The 11,540-nt window shown below is 33.0% G+C and overlaps 1 pseudogene; it reads left to right on the top strand.

Annotated features, from left to right (window-relative positions):
- The first annotated feature begins 2,018 nt into the window (after positions 1-2,018).
- LOC120162236 lies at positions 2,019-11,198 on the top strand (annotated as a pseudogene).
- Positions 11,199-11,540: the final 342 nt, after the last annotated feature.

Below are 11,540 nucleotides of genomic sequence, written 5' to 3'. Positions count from 1 at the left end.
CTTAAACTTGAATCCAATCAGATTTAAACATGATTTTTTTTAAAAAAAAAACTATAAGATAAAGTCTATTTATTTAAATGATTTTTTATCATTATATTATAAATCATTAATTAGAGAATTAATAATTTTGTTCTCTCACCTTGGTTTCGATATGCAATTTGGTTGTACGAACTAAGTGACTTTAGTGATTAATGAATTGTTATTATTCTAAGGTTTTGGATTCGAACACTAAGTATGTATTGATATTTGAGCGTTCAATATCAAATAATTGAGAATTTTTGAACAAATATTATCTTGTATTCACCTTAAATTTAAAAAGAAAAAATTGCAATTTGGTTCTATTTTGTTGTTGTTGTTGTGAATTTTGATATCTTATTTTGGTATTGAATTATTATTTAGATATTGTCTTTTTGTTAGGTTTATTGCGCTTTGATTTTGATTTATAATTTAACTATCGACTTTAATTTTGAAATGTAATATGATTCCTAATTTTTTAATATAAATGTATTCTTAATTAAATTTTCAATTTTTATTAAATTATAATTTACAATATAAATTTTAATATTTTAGGCAATTTTTAATTTATAAATAAAAAGTATAAAATTATTTTGAAATTTTAAGCGCTAAATTGCACACACAAAATTAGAGACAAAATTGCAACTTATGTCAAATTCAAGGACTAATTTACAACTCAAAACTAAAATCAAAGGCCAAATTACAGCTGAAAGCCAAAAGTGAAAGGCCGACAATATACATTAACCCTTAATTAAATTGCATGTTGTAGATTCACGAACAATGTCTTTCGGTTCACGTGACATCACGTTCTGTTCATCCTTTGATTTGCTTTACTTTTTTTTTCTTATTCTTGTTATCAAATTAGTTTTACATAAAAATCCTACTTAACCCTTATAAATTTTTTAAAAAAAAAGTAAAGTGTTAAACCTCAAATTTTATTTTTATTATTTTTTAAAAATATTATACATAATAATTTCAGTGATTTAAAATTTTAAGCATATTTGATAACTATTTATTACTTAATAAACATATTTTAAACATTTTTATTTATATTAAATACTTAATTTTATGTAAAAAAGGTTAAATATATTATAATTTAAAATTAACATTCTTTTAATTTATCAAATACAACTAAGTTTCATGTTGTTCAATCTTTTTTTTTAATGGGGTGCTTTTTTTTTCTAAAATTAAACTTTTTTTTAATATGGAATCTTAGATGTGATTTAACTCTTCTTCATCATTGATTAACAAATGAAAGTGTTAGTTATCGTTGATATTTTTTATTTTTATATCATATTTTTCTTAGTTTTTGATAATTTTATCTTTATGATATTTTTTTTATATGTATGATATATTATCTTTTCTTTTGATACATTTCAGTCGTTTTGTCATTCTTTTTGTTTATATTTTTTCTTAGGATTGAATTTGATAACTCCATGATTGTTTAATATGATACTTATTTGTTATCATGTTAATCTTTTTTATTTCATTCGAATTGAGTTGGATAGGCGATTTGCATTTTTGGATAGTTTTCTCTCGTAACTCAACTATAATTTGTAGTTTATTTATGGTCTTTCAGTAGTTTGATCCCATTTTGTAGTTTGTTTGTCGATGTGATCATATTTATTCGTATTTATCTTTTATTCATGGTTAGTTTTTTAACATTTTCTTATATGATCCTACAATTTTAAGTGTCTAATTTATTATGTTAATGATTGTAGAAAATATCCTTATTAAATGATTAATCTACAATTAAATTATAAACTTTCATTATAATTATTATAAATATGGATATTTTTTCTTTTTAATAAAATTAACGATTTTTTTAAATATATCGTTGAAATATTAAAATTTCTTCTAATTTGATGATTTTTGTGAATTTAAATATTCAATAAATAATAATATTTAATTTAAATTTAAATTATAATACTTGAATAATTTCTAAATAAAAGCAAATTCGAACTTTTAGACAAAGTTGTTTTTATTTTTACGAATGATTTTTTTTCATGAATAAAAAATGGTGACCAGCATTTTCTCTCTTCATTTTCAAGTTCCCTGTCTTTCTTTCCGCTTCTGTATTTTCTTCTGAAAATGTTGGGTCTCCCTTCCGAAGACTTGTCCGATTCCACTCACCTTCTGGACTCAGCCATCAACATTAACAACAACAATGACCAGCGAGTTTACTTTGTCCCCTTCAGGTCAAATTCCTTTCCAGCAAAACAATTCACAAAATGTACAATAACCAGACTTATAATTTATCCAAACACACAAAAAACAGTTTTTTTGGAGTTGGATTATTACTGGAGTTTCAAGATAATGTAATTGGGAATCTTAAGAAACAATTAATTTCCATGCTCTTCCTTTACGGGTGACTTTCTTAGTAGCCAAAAACGACGTTTTATTCATTGATTTGTTCAGTTTTTATTCAATTCTGTCAGCATTGTTTTGATCTTTTAGAAACTGGATTTCGAAGTGAGATATCGATTTTTGTAAGATGTTAATTGCTTTTGTCGCTTTTTAAATTTGGGGTTTATAGTGATTTGATAGTGTCTACATTGTTGAAGAGTTGATTCACATTTATAAATTTCATCTGGAAGGTGGTGGAAAGATGCACAGGATTCAACTTCAGGCGGATCTGCTTCGAAGACGGGGGTTTTGTATACAGCAACATCAGGAACATCGTACGCGGGTCCTATGAAGTTAATCAACAACATATTTAACTCGGATCTTACTTTCAATTTGAGGAAGGAGGAGGATTCTTTGCACGGTGGTGAAAATGGTGAGGTCAGTGTTTCAGGACGAGATTTTGCTTTGGTTCATGGAGAAATGTGGTTGCAGTCTCTTAAATGGTGAGTGTTTTTAAGATTATATAATGTATAATCCGATCAGTCACCAGTTGTCATTGATGCCGAATAGTTTTAATAGGTAGTTCCACTTGTCCATTGTTTTGTTTGAATAACAGGGTTGCATTGCATTTGAGAGTTTATTGGTGACAAGTCAATTAAAGTGAAGTTTGTTTTTGCTCGAATTGTTTAGACTAGAGAAATGTCATAATTTTGGTATATTTAAGTTTCTGTGTTAGATATATTTAACAAACTATCTAGTTCGTGTTTTATATGATTGGGATGTTTCCATTGCTCCTTGGAACGACAGCAGATAGGTCCATGAACAAGTAGGTCAATATTTCTTGACATGGAAGATTATCCTAATTTAAATCCTTGCACCTTGATGTACATCAGTAAGATTCATGCTCTCCATAAAGTGTGTAGCACTATGTCTAACCTTCTAAAACACATTTAGTCAATATCTGCATTCTGAACTTTTGCATCATCTGCAGTCTACAGGAACTTGGGGACTACTACTATTGTTTGAAATGATTTTGACAAGCCTACAATTTGTTTCATTCTGATTGCTGAAAACTACAATGCACATCTTCCCAATCTAAGATGGCTCCCTCAGCTATGTTAAAACTAAACTTGTCAGTCCTGGAAGAGCATGAGTGCATGACATCCTTTTGTAAGAGTGGTCTGTTTGATCTATTTGCAACGGATGTGCAGTCAATTGCATTATGATAAAAACGATTGACATTTATATTCAGCTTTGGAACACTTCCCTTTTTCTTGGTTCCTTTGGTTTCAGGATATTTGCATGGTTTATTCTTCGGCATTTGCCTTTTTTTTTACACATCTGGTATTTGCCACTTGATTGTATGAGTTTTAGAACAAAAAGAGAGTTTTTCAATTTCTAAAATGCGACTCCTGGAATTCACTTATCTTGTTTGAGTTATCGGTGCTACCAGACCTTAGAAACTAAAAGTGCCTTTTATATCTCTCAAGTTATACTTTTGCTGTTCCATGTAGGCACAGTGATGTTAAAGTAGCAGCAAAATGCGGAAAAGGTTTTTCCGCTGCTGAAGATGACATGTCAGATGTGTATCCCTTGCAGTTAAGACTTACTATTCCACGGGAAACAAATTCATTGGGAGTAAAAATTAGCAAAAAGGTAAGTTCATTTAATCAACCAATTATTCATCTTTTGGTCTTAGAAAGTGCATCATACTAGTCTGGCAATATATATTATAATGTCTAATTTGCCAGAATAGAACGCCTTTGACATTCCCACATTCTCTTGTGTATTTATTTTCTAATTATTAACATTTCTAACAATTAATATGATTATTTTAAAATCGAAAAAGAGCGTGGTAGCTTATAGGAAAGGTGCATGTTCATGTATCATTCTGAAAGGCTTTACATAAAAGCATAGTTCCAGAAGTAATTAGTCATATTGAACCATTGTTATTTTTATCATCTATCCATTACCTGGATTACATGCGGAATTCTGATTTGAGTCCTTTGTTGTTGTCAAATGACTCAATGATTGACATATGAATGAACTGCATGTAGATGGAATGCACAATTCATAAGAATTTGCTTGCGTCTTAGGACTTTAAATGTTGTCACAATTAAAGCATTAATATAATCATGATATGGTTTGTAGATTTCGCCCCTTTACTGCACTCAGATGATGCATCGCTTATTAATTTCTTAATTGGTTCAATTTCTCAAGATTTCGTATTTCTGAACCGCATGCCTTGGTTCTTTGTGCTTACATTAAGTTTCACTCTTTACAGGACAATACAGCAGAAATTTTCAGAAGAGCTTGCAAAATCTTTAGTATAGATTCTGAGCATGTAACTTTTCATATCATTACTGAAGTTTTATGTACTGTTTAAAAGGGATCACAATCTATGTTTCTCTAATTCACAGTTACGGATTTGGGACTTCTCCGGGTAGACAACTGTATATTTTTTGAGCGAGAGAAGTAGATTTCTCAAAGACTGTCAACGCCAATTAGATCTGGAGGTAAGATGTAGTTTGCTTGTTTTTTTTTTTTGGAATTAGATGTCGGTTTGAGTCGATTCATTTGCTTGATTTTGTTCAATCCCCACCTTAGGTATGTAACACACAGTTCTTTTACTCTTTTGCTTGACCACGTGCCTTGCTTCAAAATAGGAAGTTCATGGCTGTGCTTGCCTAACACAAGCATTCAAGCTTATAGAATCTGGACAAAATACACTTCTATCCTAATGGTTTACCCAGAATTATTCTTCTTTATATTTTTTGTTTACCAATCCTTGGGGTTTGTTCTTGAAGTTAAATGTGAAACACCTAAACTTTGACAACAAGAAAAGAACCGTGTATTAGTCTTCGGTATAATATCTTGATGGAATTCGCCTTCCATATAAATGTCATAAATCTTACCAATTCAAAAAAATTGCTTTCCCACCATACTATTATTTTTTACTTTGATTGCTTTGTGAGGCTAAAATTTCTAGAAATTATGTCTTGTCAAATGGGACATATTCGGATAAAAAAATTGTAAGAATCCTTTATTCAGATGATTAAGATTACATGGGATTAATTTTAGTTTGGAGACAAGATCATGGAATTTGAGTCTCTTTTAGGAGAGTTCCGTGTTTATTTATGGGTATAAGGGATTTTGTAGCCCCGACATTTGTTCTGCTTCTCTTTTCCCATTTGGTTGATTTTTTCTTACAGTTCAATTAGGCCATTTGCAATGTATTAACTGTTCCCACCATACTATTATTTTTTACTTTGATTTCTTTGTGAGGCTAAAATTTCTAGAAATTATGTCTTGTCAAATGTCTGACAAAGACAAAATTCTGTGGCCATTATAAATCAGTACACTTAGCTTAATGAGGGAATTTTATACCTGAAGTGCTTTTACTGTGAGTAATATTTTTCCCCATAAAAGAATTTGTGTAAATGGAAAGAAAAAGGAATCAATCTTAAGATGATGCCCCCCGTAATTGGGAAGCACTGTGTGGAAAAGTGTGAACAAGCAAGGGGCAAATGATTTTCCCCTCCACGTTTTTAGAATGTTCTCTTGCTGCTTAATTGGTATATCACATAAATAATTAATTTTATTTTTTTACGTTTTCCAGTGGTGTTTTTATACCTCTCTTTATCTGTAGATTGTCCTGGAGTTGCAAGTGTATGGGTTGTCAGATTCCATGAAATGTAGAGAATTGAAAAAAGATGAAATGTTGGCACAACATCCTGCAAATGGCTCTTCCGGTGCTTCAGTCCTGATAAATGGTTGCAATGGCACTGCAAACTTTAATTTCTTCTGTGCTGCTGCATCAGCATTTGGAAGATCTGGAGAACCTTGTTCTTTGGGATTGACAGGATTACAAAATCTTGGAAATACTTGTTTCATGAACAGTGTCATTCAGTGTTTGGCTCATACACCAATGATGGTTGACAATTTTCTTGGAGATTATGGTAGTGAAGTAAATCATGACAATCCTTTGGGCATGAATGTATGTTACATTTAGTTCAATCCCACTGCTAATGCTTGACCATATTTAATATGGTTTTCAGAATAATGTGATGTTTAAATTGTTCTTAGTTGTATGTATCTTTTAAGGTGTGCGCTTTTTTTTCTCCCTTTTTCAGGGTGAGATTGCTTCGGCCTTTGGGGATCTTTTGAGGAGGTTATGGGCCCCTGGAGCGACCCCTGTGTCACCTAGAACATTTAAATCAAAGCTTTCCCGTTTTGCTCCTCAGTTTAATGGCTTCAATCAGCATGATTCTCAAGTCGGTGAATGTTTCCTTGCACTTATTGAATTTTGTTTTACCTCAGCGGGTCATTATAATGTGATGAAATTCAATGTTTTTCTTGATTAGTTTTATGTGTTTTTCATCTTAGGAACTTCTTGCATTTTTGTTGGATGGACTCCATGAGGATCTCAACCGTGTGAAAAATAAGCCTTATGTTGAAGTGAAAGATGATGAGGGTCGACAAGACAAAGAATTAGCTGATGAATATTGGCAAAACCACCTTGCTCGTAACGATTCTATCATTGTGCATGTGTGCCAAGTAAATTATATTTTTCCTGAGATTTTATTCAGTTATGAGTACTCATTAAAATTTTGTTTTACTCGTATGATTGTACATGATGATCACTACTTGCTGTTGGTGGTTATGTAACTTCTATTCTTTTGAATTCCTTGAGATACTGGTTGTGGAAAATTTTTTTTGCGAGGTTTAACTAGTAGATAGCATCACATTTATTTTCCTTTATGGCTTGCATCTTGTAAGATTCATCTGTTTCCATTTGTTTTTTAAAGTGTTCTTGTAGAATGACTATATTCCTGGATTGTAGATGGAATCAATTATTCATATAAAGCATGATTGGTTATGTTTAGCAATGGGATAATATGTTAGATTGATTCCCAAATTTGTTTTCATGAAATACCTCAGGCAAGCTGGATCTTATTTGTTTACAATCTTTAATAGCATTTTGATTTTCTGTGAACAAGTAGGTGATGTTTGCTTCAATTGGTTGGAAAATGTATTATTCTACATAATTGGTCTAGATTATATTCCTCGCAGGGTCAATTTAAATCAACATTAGTTTGTCCAGAATGCAAAAAGGTCTCCACAACATTTGATCCATTCATCTACCTGTCACTACCTCTACCATCAACAACTTTGCGGACAATGATTGTAACTATCATCAGCACTGATGGAACGTCTCAGCCATCTCCACTTACAGTTACTGTCCCGAAGAGTGGGAAATTTGAAGACCTTATCCAGGCTCTAAGTGTTGCATCTTCTTTGGGGGCTGATGAGACCTTTCTGGTGGCTGAGGTACACTGCATTGTTTTACAACATCTGCATGTGCTAGGTTAATTAATGATATCATTTTTAGCTTATGAATGTTAAAAAAAATTGTAAACATTAACTTATACTGCAGATATACAACAACCGGATTATACGTTATCTTGAAGAACCTGCTGATTCTTTATCTTTGATTAGAGACGATGACAGACTGGTTGCTTATCGGTTAATTAAAGACATTGACAAATCTCCTACGGTTGTGTTTATGCATCAACAGATGGAGGAGTATGTTTAATTCCTATCTCTTCATGACTTTTGATTTACGTTCTTATTTGTTTACAATCTTTAATAGAATTTTGATTTTCTGTGAACAAGTAGGTGATGTTTGCTTCAATTGGTTGGAAAATGTATTATTCTACATAATTGGTCTAGATTATATTCCTCGCAGGGTCAATTTAAATCAACATTAGTTTGTCCAGAATGCAAAAGGTCTCCACAACATTTGATCCATTCATCTACCTGTCACTACCTCTACCATCAACAACTTTGCGGACAATGATTGTAACTATCATCAGCACTGATGGAACGTCTCAGCCATCTCCACTTACAGTTACTGTCCCGAAGAGTGGGAAATTTGAAGACCTTATCCAGGCTCTAAGTGTTGCATCTTCTTTGGGGGCTGATGAGACCTTTCTGGTGGCTGAGGTACACTGCATTGTTTTACAACATCTGCATGTGCTAGGTTAATTAATGATATCATTTTTAGCTTATGAATGTTAAAAAAAATTGTAAACATTAACTTATACTGCAGATATACAACAACCGGATTATACGTTATCTTGAAGAACCTGCTGATTCTTTATCTTTGATTAGAGACGATGACAGACTGGTTGCTTATCGGTTAATTAAAGACATTGACAAATCTCCTACGGTTGTGTTTATGCATCAACAGATGGAGGAGTATGTTTAATTCCTATCTCTTCATGACTTTTGATTTACGTTCTTATTTGTTTACAATCTTTAATAGAATTTTGATTTTCTGTGAACAAGTAGGTGATGTTTGCTTCAATTGGTTGGAAAATGTATTATTCTACATAATTGGTCTAGATTATATTCCTCGCAGGGTCAATTTAAATCAACATTAGTTTGTCCAGAATGCAAAAAGGTCTCCACAACATTTGATCCATTCATCTACCTGTCACTACCTCTACCATCAACAACTTTGCGGACAATGATTGTAACTATCATCAGCACTGATGGAACGTCTCAGCCATCTCCACTTACAGTTACTGTCCCGAAGAGTGGGAAATTTGAAGACCTTATCCAGGCTCTAAGTGTTGCATCTTCTTTGGGGGCTGATGAGACCTTTCTGGTGGCTGAGGTACACTGCATTGTTTTACAACATCTGCATGTGCTAGGTTAATTAATGATATCATTTTTAGCTTATGAATGTTAAAAAAAATTGTAAACATTAACTTATACTGCAGATATACAACAACCGGATTATACGTTATCTTGAAGAACCTGCTGATTCTTTATCTTTGATTAGAGACGATGACAGACTGGTTGCTTATCGGTTAATTAAAGACATTGACAAAGCTCCTACGGTTGTGTTTATGCATCAACAGATGGAGGAGTATGTTTAATTCCTATCTCTTCATGACTTTTGATTTACATATGAGTGCATGTCTTGTGCTACTTACTAAAAGAATTTGAGTTCCTGTAAATTGAAAAATAAGAAATTGGGCTACTACATGCAATTACAAGATTTTGCTGTTACTAATATATATTCTATATTTATGAGTGCTTGTTATCAATCACTTGTTATAGATTCGGTAGAATATGATTCATTACAAAGTAACTTAAGTCTACTGTTTGTTTCCTTTGGCTCAAAAAATTATCCTTGTCCACGGAGTCACGGACCTCTGCACAGAAAATGAGTCTTTGTTGATGTCTCTTCTAATCGAAGCTTTTTGACATTTCTTTTCTTAAGGAAGTACATCCATGGACCATGGGAAACTGGCTTCAAGTTGGAAGACAGTCGGAATTCCACTGGTAGCAAGATTTTCTAATGTTGTTAATGGATCTGAGATTCGCAGTATCTACCTGAAATTACTAAATCCTTACCGTGATACCTTGGAGCCCACTGCCATTGTAGACATTTCTCAGAAGGAACACGAATTATATCCGGCTTCAAATGGGTTTGAAAGGCCCCCTTATGCAAATGGGGTTGTCTCACCTTCAGAGGCTGAATTACAGTTTTATGTAACAGATGAAAAGGGAATAGTCAAGGAATCCCCGATAGTTATGGGTGAAGCAGTTCCAGTGGTTGGAGTGTCCGGGAGGTTACATGTGCTAGCATCCTGGCCAAAAAATTATGTTAAAATGTATGATACGCAACTTCTTAGCTCTTTACCACAGATTTTCAAGTCTTGCTTTCTTGCAAAGAGACCTCAGGAATCCGTCTCTTTATAAGTGCCTTGAAGCATTCTTGATGGAGGAGCCACTTGGACCGGAAGACATGTGGTCAGTGCCTATATTTTCGCTCATTAAACTTTGCTTAAAAAATATTATGCATCTTAATTGTGTTATATTTGGGAGGATTAACTTTTGTCAGAAGGTTGAATCTTATTCTTCTGATTACTTTGATCCTTGCTATGTTTCCTTGTTCTAGGCCTTTCCTATTGATTGTTGCAATGCATGATATCCCATACCCATGTCTGGAAATGAATAGACACTAGTGCCATACATTGCTTCTTGCTGTTGTCTTTCTAATGCTCAGTCTTGTTTAATGTGATTTTAGGTACTGTCCAGGCTGCAAAGAACACCGGCTAGCCAGTAAAAAATTGGATCTCTGGAGGCTGCCTGAGATTCTGGTTATTCATTTGAAAAGATTCTCGTATAATCAATTCTTGAAAAACAAGCTGGAGACATATGTTGATTTTCCCATTGACAATCTCGATTTTTCAAATTATATCGGCTATAAGAATGGGGATTTATCTAACCGTTACATGCTTTATGCTGTCAGTAATCACTATGGAAGCGTGGGGGGTGGTCATTATACTGCATTTGTCCATGTAAGTGAAGACCTAACCATGATTACCTATATGTTTGTGTTTGGCATTATGTACTGTGGGTTTGTTCGAGTGGAAAGAACAACACGTATAGCTACAATACTCTAATTTTTGTTTCTTTGATGTAGCAAGGGGATGGTAGATGGTATGAGTTCGATGATAGCCGTGTTTATCCCATCGGCCCGGAGAAGATAAAGACATCTGCCGCTTATCTTCTTTTCTACAGAAGAGTTGTAGAATAAAGAACATCTGGCCATCATTTACCAATTAAATCATTTGAAGCCATGTATTACTTGGCGAATATATCAAAACACTTGCTGCCTTGAAGATTAGGCATTCTTTCATCTTTGGCATTGTTTAGAGTCTAAGTTGACAACATCTAGCATTACAGAGACGAGTGAGATTTTATAAACGTAGAGTAGATATGCCATTGATGGCTATAACGCAGCAGCATTTAAGAGATTGAAGGTGATCGTTTCTGTACCTATTATTTGGACTCGGGTGTGAGTGTCCAATCTGACATGGATATGTTCAATTCTTTATGTTCTTTTTATCGTGTATTTAGAGGGTTTTCGAAGGGACCCATGTTCGAAAACGAATCTGATACGAAGTGTTTCAAGGAAAACGAAGAGTCTGCAACCAATGTGTGTAGCTTTTCTCTCACCTTGAAAGTTTGTTTTTATTTATTTACTGAATTTGTACCCAATTTACATGGATCGTGTAAACTTGAATAAATTAAAATATATCTTGAAAATTTTCAACAATTATAGATATATATTTGAAGTTTTATGTACACGAGCTTCG

Source organism: Hibiscus syriacus, unplaced genomic scaffold, assembly GCF_006381635.1.
Source record: "Hibiscus syriacus cultivar Baekdansim isolate YM2019G1 unplaced genomic scaffold, ASM638163v2 tig00111402_pilon, whole genome shotgun sequence".
Taxonomy (NCBI): domain Eukaryota; kingdom Viridiplantae; phylum Streptophyta; class Magnoliopsida; order Malvales; family Malvaceae; genus Hibiscus; species Hibiscus syriacus.
The sequence above is the reverse complement of the archived record's forward strand: the minus strand, read 5'-3'. Positions and strand labels throughout refer to the sequence as shown.